At 40.0% G+C, this 16819-nt stretch overlaps 1 pseudogene; it reads right to left on the reverse strand.

Moving 5' to 3' along the window:
* Window positions 1-1051: 1051 nt before the first annotated feature.
* LOC131837083 (immunoglobulin heavy variable 3-23-like) lies at window positions 1052-1612 on the reverse strand (annotated as a pseudogene).
* Window positions 1613-16819: the final 15207 nt, after the last annotated feature.

The following is a 16819-nucleotide window of genomic DNA, read 5'->3' on the forward strand; positions in this document are numbered from 1 at the left end:
ACGTGACATGATGAGCACAGGGTTTTATACTGAAGAGATAAATCGTTGATTATTATATCAAAAGTCAATGATGGGGGCGCCTGGGTGGCTCAGTGGGTTAAAGCCTCTGCTTTCGGCTCAGGTCATGATCTCAGGGTCCTGAGATCGAGCCCCACATCGGGCTCTCTGCTCAGCAGGGAGCCTGCTTTCTCCTCTCTCTCTGTCTGCCTCTCTGCCTAATTGTGATCTCTGTATGTCAAATAAATAAATAAATCTTAAAAAAAAAAGTCAATGATGTACTATACCTTGGCTAATTGAATTAGAAAAAAGCATATGCAGCTCCTGGTTTCTTTGATCTGTTCTGTGTTTCTTAGTTTCTATATAATCTTTTTCTGCTCTCCTCTTGTTATTTCCTTCCTTCTGCTCTATTTAGGATTCAGCTGTTGCTCTTTCTCAATCATCTTTAGGTGTAATGTTAGGTTGTTTATGTAAGATTGTTCTTTCTTCTTGAGGTGCTCCTGTATGCTGTATATTTATGTCCTGGGACCACCTTTGCTGCAGAGAAGTTACAGGATGGTAATAAAGGTTTTTTACTCTTTTCTTCGATTTAATTTTATTTTTTCAGTGGCGATTTTATACTCGTGTATGTGTGTGTGTGTGTATGTGTGTGTGTGTGTGCATGTGCATGTGTGTGATATTCTGGCTCTGTTGGAGGTTCATGTGATCCACAATGAGTGCCAATAAGATTCTTATAAAAGGTTTGTTGACCTGCATCATGATATTTTTAATTTATTAGTATTTAAGGAAAAGAGGAAACTAATGTAACTGACTTTTTTTTGCATGTTAGTATATTTTTCTTCCTGCTACAACTAAGATTCTAAGTCAGAGAGTAAATAGGTAAGCACAGAATAATGTCAAGGAGGCTCCCTTGGGGAAACAGTTCTATGGAGAGGAAACCCCAGACCCTGACAGGAAATAAGCCATAGACTCCATGTGCACCTGCTCCTGGGACTAAAGACAGAATTAGTGAGGAGTGTGCACCCTCTGCTGGTCTTATGCCCTTGTAGATTGAGGTTTGTGTCTGGGTTTACACTGCAGTCCCCTCACTGTGTCTCTCGCACAGTAATACACTGCCGTGTCCTCGGTTCTCAGGCTGTTCATCTGCAGATACAGCGTGTTCTTGCCGTTGTCTCTGGAGATTGTGAATCGGTCCTTCACAGAGTCTGCATAGTATATGCTATTTCCATCACTCCTAATCCATGCGACCCACTGCAGCCCCTTCCCTGGAGCCTGGTGGACCCAGCTCATGCTGTAGCTGCTGAAGGTGAATCCAGAGGCTGCACAGGAGAGTCTCAGGGACCCCCCAGGCTTCACTAGGTCTCCCCCAGACTCCACCAGCTGCACCTCACACTGGACACCTGCAGACACAAGACATCCTAGTCAGGAATCCATCACACACCCATGGTTTCTCTCACTCATATCCACTCACATACTCAATGTCTCTTGCTCTCCAGAGATTACCTTTTAAAAGAGCAACAAGGAAAACCCAGCCAAGCACAAACTCCATGGTGAGTTCTGTGTTTTGACCAGATCAGTATATGTGGACACCTGGAAATCCCAGGCCTGGGGCTCCTCTCCCAGCTGCATGGTCCGGGCTGGGCTGTTTTATTCAGTGGAGGGAGGACCCTATTTGCATGTCCTCTGAGTATATAGTTAGCTCCAGACTCAGGTTCAGTTCTTTACAAGTTAAAAACAAAGATTACATTGTTTCTGGATCGCTTTGTTTAGATGGCACTTTCACAATATGCAGTATTCTTTTTTGGTTGTTTGTTTAAAAAATGCATTTATTGGGTGCCTGGACAGTTCAGTGGATTAAAGCCTATGTTTTTGGCTCAGGTCATGATCCCAGATTCCTGGGATCGAGCCCCCCATTGGGATTTCTATTTGGCCAGGAGCCTGCATCACCACCCCCTTCTCTCTGCCTCCCTCTCTGTCTACTTGTGATTTCTGTCTGTCTAATAAATAAATCAAATCTTTAAAAAATGCATTTTTGGTAGAAAACATGGGAAAAGGACATCAATATTATAAATTCCCTTTCAGTGTTAAGAATTCTATCAGAGCCAAGTTCAAATATACCTTTAATATATGAATGAATAAACTTTGTAAAAGTACTAGGATTATCAGTTTCCAAGCTTTCTCTTGTGTTCCATTGTCCTGTGTGTCTGTTTTTATGCCAGCACCATACTGTTTTGATGACAAGAGCTTTATAATCTAGCTTGAAATTGGAGTGTGGTGACTCCAGGTGGCTTAGTTGCCTGTTTGCTTTCTTTCTTTCATTTTTAAATTTCTTTTATTTTTTTAAATATCTTTTCAGTGTTCAGAATTCTCTGTTTATGCACCACACCCAGTGCTCCATGCAATACATGCCCCCCTTAGTACCCATCACCAGGCTTACCCAACCTCCCACTTCTCTCCCCTCAAAAACACTCAGTAGTCCCTCTGAGACCACAGTCTCTCATGGTTCATCTCCCCCTCCAATATTTCCCAACTCCCTTCTCCTCTCCATCTCCCCATGTACTCTGTGTTATTTCTTATACCCCACAAGTAAGTAAAAACATGTGATAACTATCTCTGCTTGACTTATTTCACTCAGCATAATCTCTTCCAATCCTGTCCATGTTGATACAAAAGTTGGGTATTCATCCTTTCTGATGGAGGCACAGTTGTCCATGTACATATGGACCACATCTTCCTTATCCATTCCTTAATTGAGGGGAATCTGGGTTCTTTCCACAGTTTGGCAACTGTGGTCATTGTTGCTATAAATCTTGGGGTACAGATGGCTCTTCTCTTCACTTGATATATATATTTGGGGTAAATGCCCGGGAGTGTAATTGCAGGGTCATAGGGAATCTCTATTTTTAATTTCTGTTTCTTATTAATATAAAATATACTTTTAAACGTAGGGGTACAGGTCTGCAAAACTATTTTTAGTTTTATAAAGAATCTCTACACTGTTTTCCAAAGTGGCTGCACCAACTTCATTCCCACCAACAGTGTAAGAGGGTTTCCCTTTCTCCACATCTCCAACACTTGTTTACTATCTTGTTAATTTTGTCCACTTTAGCTGGTGTTAAACTGGTGTTAACTCGTGTGAGGTAGAAGTCAAACTCTCTCTCTTTGAAGATGACTTGATTCTTTATATGGAAAGCCCAAAAGACTCCACCCCCAAACTACTAGAACTCATACAGCAATTCAGCAACGTGACAGGATACAAAGTCAATGTACAGAAATTAGTGGCTTTCTTATACACTAACAATGAAAATACAGAAAGGGAAATTGGAGACTCGATTCCATTTACTATAGCACCAAGAACCATAAGATACCTGGGAATAAACCTAACCAAAGAGGTAAAGGATCTATACTCAAGGAACTACAGAACACTCATGAAAGAAATTGAGGAAGACACACAAAAATGGAAAACCATTCCATGCTCTTGGATAGGAAGAATAAACATTGTTAAAATGTCTATACTGCCTAGAGCAATCTATACTTTTAATGCTATTCCAATCAGAACTCCACCGATATTCTTCAAAGAGTTGGAGCAAATAATTCTAAAATTCGTATGCAATCATAAGAGACCCCGAATCGCTAAGGAAATGTTGAAAAACAAAAATAAAACTGGGGACATCACGTTACCTGATTTCAAGCTTTACTACAAAGCTGTGGTCACCAAGACAGCATGGTACTGGCATAAAAACAGACACATGGACCATTGGAACAGAGTAGAGAGCCCAGATATGGACCTTCAACTCTATGTTCAATTAATCTTCGACAAAACAGGAAAAATATACAGTGGAAAAAAGGCAGCCTCTTCAATAAATGTTGCTGGGAAAACTGGGCAGCTATATGTAGAAGAATGAAACTCGACCATTCTCTTACACCGTACACAAAGATAAACTCATAATGGATAAAAGACCTCAATGCAATACGGAATCCATCAGAATCCTAGAGGAGAACATAGGCAGTAATCTCTTCGATATCAGCCACAGCCCCTTCTTTCAAGTATCTCAATGTGGTTTTGATTTGAATCTCCCTGACTGCTAATGATGATGAACCTTATTTCATGTGTCTGTGAGCCATTTGTATGTCTTTATTGGAGAAGTGTCTGTTCATGTCTTCTGTCCATTTTTTTTTTTTTTTTTGACATCATTATCCGTTTAGCGTGTTGAGTTTGAGGAGTTCTCTATAGATCTTGGACATCAATCCTTTGTCTAACATCATTTGTGAATATGTTCTCCCATTCCACGTGTTCCCTCTTTGTTTTGTTGACTGTATCTTTGAAGTACAAAATATTTTGATATTGACAAAGTCCCAAGAGTTCATTTTCACTTTTGTTTCCTTTGCCTTAAGAGACATGTCTTGAAAGAAGTTGCAGTGGCTGATGTTGAAGAGGTTATTGCCTATGTTCTCTTCTAAAATTTTGATATATTCCTGCCTCACATTGAGGCCTTTTATCCATTTTTAGTTTATCTTTGTGTATGGTGTAAGATAATGGCCAAGTTTCATTCTTCTACACATAGCTGTCCAATTTTTCCTGTGCCATTTATTGAAGATACTGTCCCCCCCCCCCCCCCGCCCCACTGGATATTTTTTCCTGGTTTGTTGAAGTTTATTTGATTGTAAAGTTGCAGGCCCATTACTGGGCTCTCAGCTTTGTTCCACTGGTCTATGTGTCTGTGTTTGTGTCAGTACCATGATGTCTTTGTGACAATAGGTTTGTAGTATATCTTGAAATCAGGAAACATGATGCCTCCAGCTTGGTTTTCTTTTTCTTTTTCTTTTTTCTTTTTTTTCTCCAAGTCTTTTTTTTTAATTAATTTATTTATTTTCAGCATAACAGTATTCATTATTTTTTCACCACACCCAGTGCTCCATGCAATCCTTGCCCTCTATAATACTCACTACCTAGTACAACAACCTCCCACTCCCCCGCCACTTCAAACACCTCAGATTGTTTTTCACAGTCCATAGTCTCTCATTATTCACCTCCCCATCCAATTTCCCCCAACTCCCTTCTCCTAACTCCCCATGTCCTCCATGCTATTTTTTATGCTCCACAAGTGAAACCATAAGATAATTGACTCTCTCCGCTTGACTTATTTCACTCAGCATAATCTCTTCGAGTCCTGTCCATGTTGATACAAAAGTTGGGTATTCATCCTTTCTGATGGAGACATAATACTCCATAGTGTATATGGACCACATTTTCCTTATCAATTGGTCCATTGAAGGGCATCTTGGTTCTTTCCATAGTTTGGCGACCCCAGTGGGCTTTGCTGCTATAAAAATTGGGGTACAGATGGCCCTTCTTTTCACAACATCTGTATCTTTGGGGTAAATACCCAGGAGTGCAATTGCAGGGACATAGGGAAGTTCTATTTTTAATTTCTTGAGGAATTTCCACACTGTTCTCCAAAGAAGTTGCACAACTTGCATTCCCACCTTCTTTCAAGATATGTCTCCAAGGGCAAAGGAAACAAAAGCAAAAATAAACTTTTGGGACTTCATCAAAATCAAAAGCTTCTACACAGCAAAGGAAACAGTCAAAAAAAAAAAAAAAAAAAAAACAGAGAGGCAGACCACGGAATGGGAGAAGATATTTGCACATGACAGTACAGACAAAAGGTTTATATCCAGGATCTATAATAAACTCCTCAAACACAATACACACAAAAGAGACAATCATATCAAAAAAATGGGCAGAAGATATGAACACACACTTCTCCAGTGAAGACATACAAATAGCAATCAGACACATGAAAAAATGTTCATCATCATTAACCCTCAGGGAGTTTCAAATTAAAACCACATTGAGATATCACCCTACACCAGTTAGAATGGCCAAAATTAACAAGACAGGAAACAACATGTGTTGGAGGGGATGTGGAGAAAGGGAACCCTCTTACAGCTTGGTTTTTCTTTTTCAACATTTTCTTAGCAATTTAGAGTGTTGTCTGATTCCATAAAGGTTTTGGGGATTTTTTGTTCCAGCACAAAGTAATGAAAAATGTTCCATGCTCATGGATTGGAAGAATAAACATTGTTAAAATATCTATACTGCCCAGAACAATCTGTACTTTCAGCGCCATCCCGATGAAAATTCCACCGGCATTTTTCAAAACAAGGACTTTCAATGACACACACGATCAGGCTGATTTCTTATATTATGCTTTAAATTATTTTAATTTAAATTAAGTTCAGTTAACACACAGGGCATTACTGGTTTCAGAGGTAGATTTAGTGATTCATTGGTTGCATATAGCACTGAATGCTCATTCCATCAAGTACTGTCCTTAATGTCCATCAGCCAGTTACCCCATCCCCCACAGCAACCTCCAGTTTAAACTCAAAATTTTGACTATAATTTGAGGATTTGGAACGGGGAATGTCCATCCTAGAATTATAGCATTATTTATTTATTTTATCACAACATTATCTGCTTAAATTCTTTTTTTTTTTTTTTTTGCTTAAATTCTTTTTAAAATTATTATTTTTAATTTATTTTTTTTTATTTTCAGCATAACAGTATTCATTATTTTTGCACCACACCCAGTGCTCCATGCAATCCTTGCCCTCTATAATACCCACCACCTGGTACCCCGACCTCCCACCCCATGACACTTCAAAACCCTCAGATTGTTTTTCAGAGTCCATAGTCTCTCATGGTTCACCTCCCCTTCCAATTTCCCCCAACTCCTTTCTCCTCTCTATCTCCCCATGTCCTCCATTAAAATTATGTTCATTTATCTACCATATAGTTCATTAGTTTTTTTACATCATTAATTTTTGATGCAGTGTTCAACAATTCATTATTTCTGTATAACTGCCACTGCTCTTCCCAGCATGTGCCCTCCTTATCTCCCATCCCCAAGTTACGCCATCCTCTGACCCCACCCCTCCAAAATCATGTTTGTTTCACAGAGAAACATATAGATTTCTGATTTTATTTATTTGGCGCTTTCTCTTATTTTTTTGATAAATCTAGGCAGAGGTTTCTAAATTTTATTTTATTTTTTTTCCGAAGAACTAGACCTTGGCTTTTTAATCTGTCCTTTCATTTTTTGGTTTTTATATTATTTATTTCTGCTCTAGTCTTTAGTATTTCCTTCTTTCTGCTGTATTTAGTCATTGTACTTTCTCTAGCTCCTTTAGATGTAATGTTAGGTGGTGTATTTTAGATTTTTCTTGCATCTTGAGGTCTTCTTGTATTCTGTGTATTTCTGTCTTAGGACCACCCTTGCTAATTAAGTAAAAGTGATGAACGTTTTATACTTTTGTGTGAGTGTGTGTGGGTGAGTGTGTTTAATGTTCAGTCTCCACATCCACAACATACCTGGTGGGGTTTCACTTCTTTCTGATGTTGTCACTAACATTGATGCTCTGAAATTTGTTTAAGACAGTGACACCCCCCTCAAAAGACCCTTTCTTCTTTTACTTTGGATTGTTGATGCCTCTGTGCCCTCATGTGCTGCATGCACTTTATGCACCTTCTATCAAGTTTTCACATTGAGCTGGGTGAACTGTGATGCATAATGAGTGCCTCTGGGATTCCTATAAAGCTCAGTTGATGAGCATCAGGATATTTGTGATTCATTGGTATTTAGGGACAGGAATAAACAACGTGAGTGACTCTGTATTTTGTGCATTTTAGTATGATTGTTTTCCCATTAGAATAAATATTTGAAGTCAGAGAGTGAAGAGTTAAGCACAGAATCATGTGTGCAGAGAGGGCCCTGAAAGAAAGTGTTCTCTGGAGAGGAATTGCTCGATCCTGACAGAAAAATTTCCCATAATCTCCATCTGTATCTTCTCCTGGGCTTAAAGACAGAATTGGTGAGCAGTGTGCATCCTCTGGTGGTCCCTATCCTCTCCTATAGTGAGGTTTCTGTCTAGGCTCACACTGATGTCCCCTCACTCTGTCATTGCACAGTAATACATGGCTGTGTCCTCGGCTCTAAGGCTGTTTATCTACAGAAACAGTATATTCTTGCCATTATCTCTGGAGATGGTGAGTCAACCCTTCACAGAGTCTGTGTAGCTTTTGCTACTTCCATCATTGCTAATCCATGTGACCCACTGCAGCCCCTTCCCTGGAACCTGGAGGACTCAGCTCATGTGGTAACTCCTGAAGGTGAATCCAGAGGCGGCACAGGAGAGTCTCAGGATCCCCCAGGCTTCACCAGGTCTCCCCCAGACTCCTCGAGTTACACCTCACACTTGACACCTGAGGACACAAGACATCCTGGTTAGGAAATTGTTGCAGACCAACTGTTTCTCCCACTCATATCCACTCTCACACTCAGGGTCTTTTGTTCACCATGAATTACCTTTTAAAAGAGCAACAATGAAATCCCAACCAAGCACAAACTCCATACTGGGTTGTCTGTGTTCTGTCTTGATTACTGATTAGAACACCTGGAAATCCTGGTGCTGGGGTTCCTCTCCCAGCTGCATAGTCAGGGATGGGCTGTGTTAATCTGCAGAGGGAAGGCCTTGTTTGTATGTTCTTTGAGTATATAACAAATTTTCAAGGTAGCATTCTCATGATGGCAGAGACCTAGAGCAGTTCTGAAGGTCCTGGGGGAGTTTGGTCACCATGATATCTTTGCGGGAACCACACCCTTTTATTTTGTAATTTTGCTAGAGAAACTGCTTAAAACCCATTATCTTCCTTTTTTCACATATGCACCCCATCTTCGTGATGTAGGTACTAATTTTACCAGTATTTTACAGGTGGGTATGTACACTCTGCAGCACAGAATGGTTGTGCGAATTTCCAGGTGAGAACAACAGGTGAAATTGAGCCCCAGTGTCTGTGTCTGTGCTCCTTACCATGGGATCTGTTTGCTCCTTTAAACCTCCTGCAGGAAAGAGATGGACATGAGATTTGCAGGCTTCCTGAATTTCCAGAATTACCAGTAGACTGATGTGTGGAGACCAGGTCTTTCTGTCATATAAACTTGGAGACAATGGGAAGCCTTGACAGAGACTTACAGAGCTGCTGAATACACTGTGGGTTACCAACAACCACAAGGGGCATTTATGCCTGTTTTCTCTGTACACATCAATGGAAAACTTCAAAAAGATAAAAGAATGGAATTATTTGTTAAACAATTAATGTCAGAACACCTGAAATCAGAAAGTATGCTGTTAGTTAAAGACAATTCTTCATTTCTGAAATGGAGATCATCGTACTTCTACATTCATATTTATTGCCATGATGATATCAATTATATTTTTCCCAATTCTTCACCCTTGGCAAGTTTGATTATTGACATTTTGATGGTTTAATCAAAACATGTAGGACTCTTATCTATTTCCACAGATTTACAAACTGCTTACTGTGTTTCTGTCTGGGAGAAGTTAACAGAACATTTAGCTGGAAACCCTAGAAAGGAGACCAGCCATCAAACAACCTCTTGCCCTGGATCTTGAGCTCCGTGGTTTTTGAGTCAGACGGACTGTGAGTGCACCCTGTTGGTCTCAGTACAGCAGCAGGTGTCACAGATCCTTGCAGAGATACAGGGACTCCTCTTTTCCCTTCCCCATTTATCCAACATGCGAGGAGTTACCCTCTCAGTGTAACTACTACAGACTGTCCTGTTGAAATGATATGTCCTCATACTTACCTACTTTACTTGAGTTCCTCATTCAGCTCCTTAGGCTACAACATCCAACTATATTTATTGTATTCAGAGGTGAACAGGAATTTTGGATCAATTCCCTGTGAACTATAAGGTGCCCACACACTGTGAGGTCTTTCCCTTCTGTTGGTATAAATTCATAGTTTCTATTGTATGGGAAATGTCTCCTATCTCAGTAAGGGGAGGGACAGCTGTTTTCCTTGGAGGGTTATTCCTAGAAACCAGGTCTCTATATGTTTCAAATTATATTTGATGTGAATCACTAATGAAGTTGCCACTAATCTGAGAATTGTGTTCAGCAGGTATTGGATTTTAGTCATTCAGACAGGTATGAGGTGACATCGTGCCATGGGTTTGATTTGTACTTCCCTGATGATGGCTGATGTTGAGCATCTTTTAATGTATCTGATAGTCATATGGATGTCTTATTTCAATAAGTGTTTACTCCCTTCTTCTGACCATTCCCTAACTGCATTCCTTGGGTGTTGATTGTAGTAAAGTCTTTATAGATTATGGATATTAAACTTTATCAGATATGTCTTGTGCAAATATCTTCCCACAATTATGACTCATATGTGGGATTTATGAAGGAAAACAGATGAACATGAGGGGAGTGGGAAAAGAAAAAAACTGTGGGAGGGAAACAACCACAAGTGACTCTTAATAATAGAGAACAAACTGCAGGTTGTTGGAGGGAGACAAGTGAGGATTGGAGAGATGGATGATGAGCATGAAAGAAGGAACCAGTTTTGTGAACACTAGGTGTTGTACGTAAGGATGAATCAGTGAATTATACTCCAAAAACCAATATTACACTGTGTGGTAACTAATAAAATTTAAAGTAAAAATAATAAGAAAAAAGAAGCAGGTCCTAGAATACATGTGTGGTGTCAGGCAGTGAGGACCAGGGGAACAACACATCATAAACATGTATCGTCAAGCTTGGGCTTGTTCCCTGAGGAGGAATGGGAGGTGCAAGGGAAGGCCAACTGACACTTGTCCATGCTTCATGAGTTCTCAGATGCACCGCGGGGATCCAGCCTGCCCCAAGAGCTCAGGACAACCACACTTGGGCAGGATGTGGGATGCAAGGTGTTTGGACAGTTGTCATTGAGGTGTGGACACAGACGAGTTAGGAAATGCCAACCCATATGGCACCACACAGAGAGTCATGACTGTTTTAGTTAATTATGTCCACAAACAGTCAGGGAGAAAATGGATAAATGCAAAAAGTTGAGTGTCATTCCTCTAGATCCCAATAGTTATGACATTTGGGACATAATTTCTCTCTTTCTATCCAAATTAGAGACACTATTCAAATTATTCTGAAACCTTAAAAACACTCAGTCAACATGTGAGTGTGTATTTTCTGTATTAGCTGTCAAAAATGCCTGCCTTTAATTCTTTTATTTTAGAAAAAAAAAAACACCACATAATACAGAGAATCATAAGGTTTTGAAATGTAAAATGCAATGGTGACAAGCATATACACCACATGATTTCACACTGAAGCATCTCCAACAGAGTCTCATTTCTTCCACCACACCTGACATGTGGACCAGACCTTCCATGTTCAGGGCCTCAGGGCGGGACCTTAGTTTTGCCCCTCATAGGATGTCAGTTGCACCTTTCCAAGAGCTTCCTGGTTTTACTGGTTTAACCGAGTAGAGTTGAGATACATAGAGTATGTTAATGTTTACTGGTTGTGTTGTTCTATTCTACTGTCACATACAAAGGACATAAATAGAAGGCAACTATACAAAAGTTAAAATAAAGCAAATGAATGGTCAAGAAGCAAAATTTAAAAATAGGCAAGTAACTTCCTAACCCTACAAGCTATAAAATCTTGAACAGTGTGGAGATTATTCAAGAAATTAAAAATAGAGTTTTCCTATGACCCTGCAATTGCACTCCTGGGTATTTACCCCAAAGATACAGATGTAGTGAAAAGAAGGACCATCTGTACCCCATGGTTCATAGCAGCAATGACCACAGTCCCCAAGCTGTGGAACGAATCAAGATGCCCTTCAACGGATGAATGGGTAAGGAAGATGTGGTCCATAAATGCTATGGAGTATTATGCCTCCATCAGAAAGGATGAATACCCAACTTTTGTAGCAACATGGACGGGACTGGAAGAGATTATGCTGAGTGAAATAAATCAAGCAGAGAGAGTCAATTATCATATGGTTTCACTTACTTGTGGATCATAACAAATAGTATGGAGGACATAGGGGGATGGAGAGGACAAGAGAGTTGAGGGAAATTGGATGGGGAGGTGAACCATGAGAGACTATGGACACTGAAAAACAATCTGAGGGTTTTGAAGATGCGGGGGGTAAGAGGTTGGGGGAACCAGGTGGTGGGTATTAGAGAGGGCATGATTGCATGGAGCACTGGGTGTGGTGCAAGGACAATGAATACTGTTACGCTGAAAAGAAATAAAACATTTAGAGGAGGGGACAAGATGGTGGGGAAGTAGGAGGAGGCCGCCCTTTCAAACTGTACTCTGAACTGAGCTGATTACCTTCCAAAGAACTCCGATCATTCATGAAATAACCTGAAATCAGAATTATACATGTCTGGATCTCTACCAGAGCAGAACACACCAGTGGGCAGAAGATGCCAGTGGGCAGGTAAAGCAGAGTGGAAAAGTCAGATTGATATCAGAAGATAAACCAAAGGGGGAGGGAGCCACCAGAGGCGACCTATTGGAAAGTAATATCCCAATAGGAGAGTGTCCTGAGTCTGGGGACCAGCATTAACTCCGGAGTCTGGTAGAAAGCAGTCAAAAAGAGCAAAGGATCATGGGGGGGAAATTGTGGGAATCGGGGTGTTAGGGACAGGGGATTAAGTCCCCAGATCCAGGACAGCCACCCCTGGTGCAGAGCCAGAGAGAGTGCGGCAGACAAACCAGGTCTTGGGCCCTGAACCACCAGCGCACCTGTGAGCAGATGGGGCCCGGCTCCAGTGAGGGGCTGGGAGCCTCGCCAGCCAACAGAAGCACAATCCTTTTGCAGTCCCCACCCAAGTACCCTGCCTTGCAATCAGAGTCCGAGTCACACCCCACCCACTTACCTGAGACAGCCAGGTGCTCTAGACCAGGAAAGACAAAGCAATCCCAGCCTGGGCCAGCAGGAAAATCTCAGTGTGTGATCCCTACTTGGAACCTTTCTGGTAGTCTGGAGCCGCCCAGACAACTGCCCTGCCTTGGTTTTGAGTACAAGCAAAAAATCCTGAGTCCCCAGGGACCACGACTGGGAAACTGCTCTGCCAGTGGCCAAGGAGGGATTTTTTGGGCTCTGCAGCCAGACTGAGGCTTCTCTCTGAGAGGGAGGTCAGGGTGCAGTTTGCTTTCCTCTAAACCTACACAAACCATCAAAAGCAGTCAAGGCAAGAGAGAAAAACAAAAGTAAACACATATAAAAACCTCCAGAGAACAAAAGCCTGAAAAAAACAGTTTCCTCAGAGCCCACCCCCTTGAGGGGGCAGGAGGACTTAACTCACAGAACATCATTGACTGAAAACCCACATAGCAGGCCCCTCCCCCAGAAAACCAACCAGGAAAGGAAAAAAAAAAAAAAAAGACAACAAGAGAACAACCACCACTACTTCATAGGACAATTTTTATTATTAATTCGTTCTCACTATTCTGGCTCATTTTTTTTTTTTTTTTGTTACATAGATATTTTTTATCATTATATAGATAGTTTTTAAATTTTTTTTCAATTTATTTATTTTCAGGAAAACAGTATTCATTTCATTATATAGATAATTTTTAACCTATTTACCGTCACAGTGAGATGTCCAGTACATCAAATTCCATAATAACCTTCTAACCTAAACTTTTTGATACATACACCTGTGTTTTACTTTTGCATTTCTATTTTTTAAACACTTTGTTAGTTTAGTCTAGTTTATTCCTTTTTTAATTTTTATTTTCTAATATTCATATAGAGTTAAACGTCAAAGTAATCCCCTTTCCCCAATTAATGCTACCCCTATAGGTAAACCAATTCTTAATCCCCCTTTATCTTAGGAAAGTTGAGTCCTTTAACAAAGTTGTCAAGATACATCCAGGAAGAATCAAAACAACCTTCCTCGCCCACACTGAGAATTTATAACGACTCTCCCATTTTTTTCTTACACCAGTGTTTCTGCGTTTTTGTGTTTGTCCTGATAGTATATAAATCTTACACTTGGGGTTATTTTTGACGAGGTTCTTTCATTACTAGCATATATATATAGATATATATATATATAGATATATATATATATATATATCTATATATATATATATCTATATATATATCTTTTTTTTCTTTTGTCATATACTTTTATCAGTCTTTTTGTTTGTCTGTTTTTGTTTGTATACTCATAAATCTTACCTTGAGGCCCATTTGGGCTGAACCTTCTCTTCTATCTCACCTTTCATTCCTGTCTATCTCTCTCTCTTTTTTTTCTTTTCCTTTACTTTTTTCTCACATTTGGGTGGGGAACCCTGATTGCTCAGAAAAGTTCCAGGGTGCACCTTGAATGCACCACAGTCGATACACCCAGCTACACCCATTCAGCCATATCTCACCAAAATGAGGAGGAGGAAAGCCCAACAGAAGAAAAATACAGAGGATGGGCCTTATGCAACAGAGCTAATGGCTATCAACATAGATAATATGTCGGAAAGAGAATTCAGGCTAACAATTATCCAAGCAATAGCTAGGTTGGAGAAAACCATAGGTGACCAAACGGAATTGATTAGGGCCAAACTGAAAACGACCAGAGATCATGTTTCCAATGTTAGGGAACAGCTGAAAGCTACCAGGGAGGAACTTCACAATGCTCTCAATGAGTTCCAATCTAATCTAAATTCTCTCAACGCTAGAGTAACTGAGACAGAAGATAGAATTAGTGATCTGGAGGACAAACAGATAGAGATAAAGGATCAGGAGGAAACCTGGAACAACAGCTTATAAAATATGGAAACAGAATCAGGTAAATAAATGATGCCATGAAACGTTCCAAAGTCAGAATTATTGGAATCCCTGAAGGGGAGGAGAAAGAAAGAATTCTAGAAGATATAGTGGAACAAGTTCTCAATGAAAATTTTCTGAGTCTTGTGAATGGAACCAGCATTCATGTACTAGAGGCCGAACGGTTTCCTCCCAAGATTACAGATTCTCGAAAGTCCTTGAGACACCTAATAGTAAGAATGAAGAATTATAATTGTATGAAGAACATCTTAAAAGCAGCTAGGACAAAGCTCCTTATGTACAGAGGAAAGGCCATTAGAACAACGTCAGACCTGTCCACAGAGACCTGGCAAGCCAGAAAGGGCTGGCAAGATATATTCAGGGCACTGAATGAGAAGAACATGCAGCCAAGAATACTTTATCTAGCAAGACTGACATTCAAAATGAATGGAGAGATAAAGAGTTTCCAAGACCGCCAAGGCTTAAAAGACTATGCAACCACCAAGCCGACACTGCAGAAATATTAAGGGGGGGTTTATAAAAGAGGAAAAATCCTAAGAATAGCATTGAACATAAATATATAGAGAGTCTACAAATAGAAAGACTTCAAAGGTAACTCGATATCAATAAAAATGTATCTATCAATAATCACTCTCAATGTGAATGGCCTAAATGCGCCCATTAAAGGGCACAGGGTTGCAGATTGGATAAAATGACAGGACCCATCCATATGTTGTCTACAAGAGACCCATTTTGAACCTAAAGATACACCCAGACTGAAAGTGAAGGGATGGAGAAGAATCTTTCATGCCAATGGGCCTCAAAAGGAGGCTGGTGTAGCGATTCTCATATCAGATAAGTTAGACTTTAAACTAAAGACTGTAGTCAGAGATACAGAAGGAAACTACATAATCCTTAAAGGGACTATCCACCAAGATGATCTAACAATTTTAAATATCTATGCTCCCAATATGGGAGCAGCCAATTACATAAGAAAACTGTTAATCAAGAAAAAGAGTCATATTGATATGAATACACTAATTGTAGGAGATGTTAACATGCCTCTCTCAGAATTAGACAGATCATCGAAGCAGGAAATCAAGAAAGAAACAAGAGCATTGCATGACACATTGGAACAGATGGACCTCATAGATATATACAGAACATTCCACCCTAAAACAACAAAATACTCATTCGTCTCAAGTGCACATGGAATCTTCTCCAGAATAGACCACATACTGGGTCACAAATCAGGACTCAACCAATACCAAAAGACGGAGATGATTCCCTGCATATTCTCAGATCACAGTGCTTTGAAACTGGAGCTCAGTCACAAGGCAAAGTTCGGAAGGAACTCAAACACCTGGAACCTAAAAAACACCTTGCTTAAGAATGCTTGGATCAACCAGGAGATCAAAGAAGAACTGAAACATTTCATGGAAACCAATGAGAATGAAGACACTTCAGTCCAAAACATATGGGATACCGCAAAGGCAGTCCTAAGGGGGAAATACATATCCATCCAAGCCTCCCTCAAAAAAATTGAAAAATCCAGAACACAACAGCTGTCTCTACACCTTAAAGAACTGGAGAATCAACAACAAATCAAACCAACTCCAAACATAAGAAAGGGAATAATCAAGATTAGAGCTGAGATCAATGAGGTAGAAACCAGAGATACAGTAGAATGTGTCAATGAAAGTTAAAGCTGTTTTTTTTTTTTGAAAGAATCAAAAAGATCGATAAACCATTGGCTACACTAATCCAAAAGAAAAGAGAGAAATCCCAAATTCATAAAATTATGAATGAAAAGGGAGAGATCACAATGAACACCAAGGAAATAGCAACAATCATCAGAAGTTATTATCAACAGTTATATGCCAATAAGCTAAGCAACCTAGATGAAATGGATGGATTTCTGGAAAACTATAAACTACCAAATTTGAACCAGGAAGAAATTGACAAACTGAGTTGACCAGTATCTAGTAGCAAGATTGAAGCAGTGATCAAAAACCTCCCAAAAAGCAAGAGTCCAGGACCTGATGGATTTGCTGGGGAATTCTACCAAAATTTCAAAGAAGAAATAACACCTATTCTCCTGAAACTATTTCAAAAAATTGAAGCAGAAGGAAAACTTCCAGAATCTTTCTATGAAGCCAGCAT

The sequence above is a fragment of the Mustela lutreola genome, chromosome 7, assembly GCF_030435805.1.
Source record: "Mustela lutreola isolate mMusLut2 chromosome 7, mMusLut2.pri, whole genome shotgun sequence".
Taxonomy (NCBI): Eukaryota; Metazoa; Chordata; class Mammalia; order Carnivora; family Mustelidae; genus Mustela; species Mustela lutreola.